Genomic DNA, 5781 nt, shown 5'->3' with positions numbered 1-5781 from the left:
ATTTGCACTTCTAGGGAACCGTGGAGAGTGGCAAAACCAGGCTTCATTTTTAAGACCATCTCTCGGGCAGCATATGGAAAGGATATTGGAAAGAGAGGCAAGTATAGGCCAAGAAGTTTTCTTAGTCTAGGCATGTGTGATGGAGGCTTGGATAGGAGCAGAAGCTGGGAGGGGGATAGAGAAAGTGTCAGATCAGAGCAATATCAGGAGAGAAAGGACCTGCCAATTTGTTCAGACGAACCACGAGGCAATGCAGGCTGAGCTGGTTTAGGCCCAAATGAGAACGGAGTGGCCAGAAAGGGGCAGCCGAATCCAGTATGCAAAGGTCAAACAAACACTGCAACGGCCCCTGGGGACTTCACCTATGTGGAGGGCAGGCAAACCCACAGGGACAAAGAGTCAAAGACAGATCGCCAAGGCACTTCCCACTTCAGCCCAAGAAGCCTTTATATTACCCCTGGACAAGGAGCAGCCAATCAGAGAGAAGGTCAGAACCAGGGCCTGAAGGGGAAAGCAGAGGCAAGTTCTAACAGCTTCCCTGTTCCCACTGGCTTAGAGCCTCAAGTCAGCAGGACCAGCACATTCTTTGCAGGAGCAGGAAAAAGGACCACAATCATGAAGCCCACACTCTTTTTTACACAGAGGAGGACACAGAGGACTGGGGAGGGGGAGGGACTCACCTAAGGTCACAGGGCAGTGGGGCTGGGGCAGATCTCAGGGCTTTAGCCCCAGCCCTGTGCTCCATGGCATGATGCTGTGGTGATATGGTTTGGTTGTGTCCCCACCCAAATCTCAACTTGAACTGTATCTCCCAGAATTCCTACATGTTGTGAGAGAGAGCCAGTGGGAGGTAACTGAGTCATGGGGGCCTGTATTTCCCATGCTATTCTTGTGATAGTGAGTAAGAGATTGTGATAGTCCCATGCGATCTGAAGGGTTTATCAGGGGTTTCTGCTTTTGCTTCTTTCTCATTTTCTCTTGCTGCGGCCATGTAAGAAATGCCTTTCACCTTCCACCATGATCCTGAGGCCTCCCCAGCCATGTGGAACTGTAAGTCCAATTAAATCTCTTTTTCTTTCCAGTCTCGGGTATGTCTTTATCAGCAGCGTGAAAAATGAACTAATACAGTAAATTGGTACAAGTAGAGTGGAGCATTGCTGAAAAGAAACCCAAAAATGTGGAAGCGACTTTGGAACTGGGTAACAGGCAGAGGCTGGAACAGTTTGGAGGGCTCCAAAGAAGACAGGAAAATGTAGGAACGTTTGGAACTTCCTAGAGACCTGTTGAATGGTTTTGCCCAAAATGCTGATAGCAACATGGACAATAAGATGAGGAACTTGTTGGGAACTGGAGCAAAGCTACTGGTGGCATTTTGCCCCTGCCCTAGAGATTTGTGGAAGTTTGAACTTGAGAAAGATGATTTAGGCATCTGGTGGAAGAAATTTCTAAGCAGCAAAGCGTTCGAGAGGTGACTTGGGCACTGTTAAAGGCATTCCGTTTTATAAGGCAAGCGGATCATAAAAGTTTGGAAAATTTGCAGCCTGCTCGCCTATGCGATAGAAAAGAAAACCCATTTTCGTGGGAGAAACTCAAGCTGGCTGCCGAAATTTGCGTAAGTAGCAAGGAACCTAATGGTAATCCCCGAGGCCGTGGGGAAAATGTCTCCAGGCCACGTCAGAGACCTTCATGGCAGCCCCTCCCATCACAGGCCCTGAGGCCCAAGTGAAAAAATGGTTTTGTGGGTCAGACCCAGGGTCCCCGTGCCGCGTGCAGCCTAGGGACTTGGTGCTGTGTCCCAGCCGCTCCGGTTGTGGCTGAAAGGGGCCAATGTACAGCACGGGCTGTGGCTTCAGAGGGTGAAAGCCCCAAGCCTCGGGAGCTTCCATGTGGTGTTGAGTCTGCGGGCGCAGAGAAGTCAAGAACTGAGGTTTGGGAACCTCCGCCTAGATTTCAGATATATGGAAATGTCTGGATGTGCAGGCAAAAGTTTGCTGCAGGGGCAGGGCCCCCATGGAAAACCTCCGCTGGGGCAGTGCAGAAGGGAAATGTGGGGTCAGAGCCCCCATACAGAGTCCCTACTGGGGCACTGCCTAGTGGAGCTGTCAAAAGAGGGCCTCTGTCCTCCAGAACCTGGAATGGTAGATCCACTGACAGCTTGCACCATGTGCCTGTAAAAAACACAGACATTCAACACCAGCATGTGAAAACAGCTGGGATGGAGGCTGTACCCTGCAAAGCCACAGGGGTGGAGCTGCCTAAGACCATAGCAACCCACCTCTTGCATCAGCATGATCTGGAGTCAAAGATCATTTTGGAGCTTTAAAATTTGACTGCCCTCCCGCCCCACCCTGCCCTGGATTTCGGACTTGCACGGGCCCTGTAACCCCTTTTTTTGGCCCATTTCTCCCATTTTGAATGGCTGTATTTACCCAGTACCTGTACCCCCATTGTATCTAGGAAGTAACTAGCTTGCTTTTGGTTTTGCAGACTCACAGGTAGAAGGGACTTGCCTTGTCTCAGATAAGACTTTGGATTGTGGATTTTTGGGTTAATGCTAAAATTAGTTAAGGCTTTGGGAGACTGTTGGAAAGGCATGATAGGTTTTGAAGCGTGAGAATATGAGATTTGGGAGGGGCCATGAGTGGAATGATATGGTTTGGCTGTGTCCCCACCCAAATCTCCACTTGAATTGTATCTCCCAGAATTTCCACATGGTGTGGGAGGGACCCAGGAGGAGGTAATTGAATCGTGGGGGCCAGTCTTTCTCATGCTATTCTCATGATAGTGATTAAGTCTCATGAGATTTGATGGGTTTATCAAAGGTTTATGCTTTTGTTTTTTCTCATTTTCTCTTGCCACCGCCATATAAGAAGTGCCTTTCACCTCCCACCATGATTCTGAGGCCTCCTCAGCCATGTCGAACTATAAGTCCAATTAAACTTCTTTTTCTTCCCAGTCATGGGTATGCCTTTATCAGCAGTGTGAAAAATGGACTAATACATGTGGCTTTCCATGCTTGATTTGGAACAGGAAGAAAAATTAAACCCGAAACCACCCATCCCCAACTAGTACCTGGAAATATACCCATTAGAATCAATCTTTTAGGTCATCAAATTCTCTTCAGGAAAGGAGAGTGTGAAATTTAAATGTGTGTGGGAGAGAGAATCTGGGCCCAGGAAGGTAGGGCCTGCATCTGAACGCTGTCTGGGCCTCTGGAGAAGCAGTTCTGTCTTCTGTGCTGTTGACACATGAGCTGGGGAAACACTGGGTAAATTGTAGAACATACCTTCCTCCCCTAGACACACATGACAGGCCCCACAGAGTCCCATAAAGGAAAAGACTAATCATGACTGGAGGATCTGAGAAAATCTTTTAGAAGAGTGGACATTTGCACTGGGTATATCACAGGTGAGATCACTGGAATATGTGGCTAAGGCATATGCTCCAGGATGAGGTGGACATTTGAGCTGGGTATGTAACAGGTGAGATCACTGGGATATGTGGATAAGGTATAAGCTCCACGGTGCGGCCACACCCTCTACCCATGTCCACAGTAGGCATTGCTAATCAACCACGGCACTCTTTTCCACCCATCCCAGACTTCACCTCAAAATCCTCCTGCACTCAGCACTCCAGGCAGCCACCAACAATTGATTCACATAGGAACACATGGTAAAGTGTATGCAAGATCATCTCTGACCTATGGGAAATGGAGGAGGAGGAGGAAGAGGAGAAGAAGAGTAGAGATGAAGCAAGCTTGGGCATCAAATGTCAGGCTGAAAAACTTCTTCCTCTGGCTATTTCATGATATTAAGGATATTACTAATTATTTCAGGTGTGATCATGGAAGTGTGGTTATGCTTTTTTAAAAGTCCTTATCTTTTAAAGAAAAATGCTAAAACATTTATGGATGAAATGGAACAACATCTGAAATGTACTTCAATAGTAAGTCCTAGACAATGAGGTGGGAAGATGGAGAGGCAAGACGTAATAGCCATACAATGGAATATTATTTAGCCATAAAGAGGAATGAAGCACTGATGCATGCTACAACATGGATGAACCTCAAAAACATTATGCTAAGAAGCCAGGCACAGAAGGTTATATATTATCTGCTTCCATTTAAATGAAGTATCTAGAATAAGTAAATCCACAGAGACAGAAAGCAGTTTAGTGGTTTCCAGGAGATAGAGGGATGATAAATGGGGAGTGACTCTTTAACGTGTTGGGTCTTCTTTGGGGGTGATGAAACTTTTGGAACAAGATAGTGGTAATGGTTATACACTCTGAATGTACTAAATCTTACTGAATTACACATTTTAAAATGGTTAATTTTACGTAGTGTGATTTTCAGCTCAGTTAAAAAATATTTTCACCCAAAATAAAAATGCTGTTTTACCAAAAAAAAAAAAATTATAAAATTAATGGGAATTGAAGACATAAAGACCAAGAGTCTGGAGGGAGGGGACTGCCCTTCCATGAGGCAGAGAGAACAGTAAGTTCAAAGGCCCTGAAGGGAGAGCACGTGTCTCACGGCAGATCATTCAGGGATCATCAGGGTCTCACTCAACAACTGTGTGTGCCAGCCTCTGCTCACCACGTGACCCCACAGAAAGTCCGCATGCAGCTTTGCAGACAGGCAGACCCTGACTGTGAAAGGTGGCATCTATGATTTGGAAGGGAGAACCGACAACTAACAGAAAAAGGCCAGCTGCCACACGTTAGCTGCCTCCCAGGTCACTTCATCCCCCCAAGGCTACCACATTTTGTTGCTGTCATCTTCGCTAGAATCCCAGCCTTGCCTGAATGGCCCCTTGTGCCTTGCCTCCTATCTTCCCTCCTGTGAATTTGCAGAGAGGAGGGCCAATTCTAATGGTCTGATTTTGCAAACCAGAGAAATCCTATGATCTACATCTATACGAATAAATAAAGACCTTCCCACTCCTGCCAGCCCTCTCTGTGCACAAACCCTCTGTCTGATGGGAACTGTCCCCGTCACTTTCTAGCCCAGCTCCATGGCCAGGCTCCATGGAGGCCACATGCAACAAGCAAACTACAGAGCCAACTATGCTGGGCCTGCCTCAACCTGCCCACCCTTCTCAGCATGGTGCGATGTTCAGGCCTCTCTGGGATGCTGGATGCTGTAGTAGGCAGCAGCTGGATCCCTATTTGCCACTTACTTGGACAGGGAGAGAGGAGGGTCTGAGAGCAGCACCCTTCCTGCAGTGTCATGGTTGTTAAACTTGAGCACCCATCAGAAGCACCAGGCCCCACATCCAGAGTTTCTGATGCAGTAGGCTGAGGTGGGGCCTGAGAATCTGCAGTTGCAACAGGGTCCTGGGTGATGCTGATGCTGCTGGCCGGGAAGCTCACTTTGAGAATGGCAGCTTCAGTGGTTTAGCATCGTAAGATGTCCATAAAGCTCAGACAACACTGGTTTGCAGGGAGGAGATACCCTGGGATTCTGGGTCTTTCTTGGGATCCTGCAGCCTCCAGTCCAAGGTTGTCAGCCTCTCTCCACATAGCCCTGTTTCTGGAGGAAAGAGAAGCTCCTAGCCAGCTCTCTGCATTTCCCTCCCTAGGCTCTCAACCAAACCACCGTAATTACTGGCTATCAGGATTCTCAGTGCACACCAAGGCATCACCTACCAGAATACAAAGCGTTTCCTGTTCATTAGTTTGTGGTTCATTAGTTCATTAGTCTGTGACTTAGACAGGTTTTATGCCCATTTTGCAGCAGAGAAAACAGAATCAGGACGGTCAAGTAACCTGTCTAAGATC

The sequence above is a fragment of the Mandrillus leucophaeus genome, unplaced genomic scaffold (assembly GCF_000951045.1).
Source record: "Mandrillus leucophaeus isolate KB7577 unplaced genomic scaffold, Mleu.le_1.0 Scaffold4, whole genome shotgun sequence".
In the NCBI taxonomy this organism is placed as follows: Eukaryota; Metazoa; Chordata; class Mammalia; order Primates; family Cercopithecidae; genus Mandrillus; species Mandrillus leucophaeus.
This window is presented reverse-complemented; position numbering follows the sequence as displayed.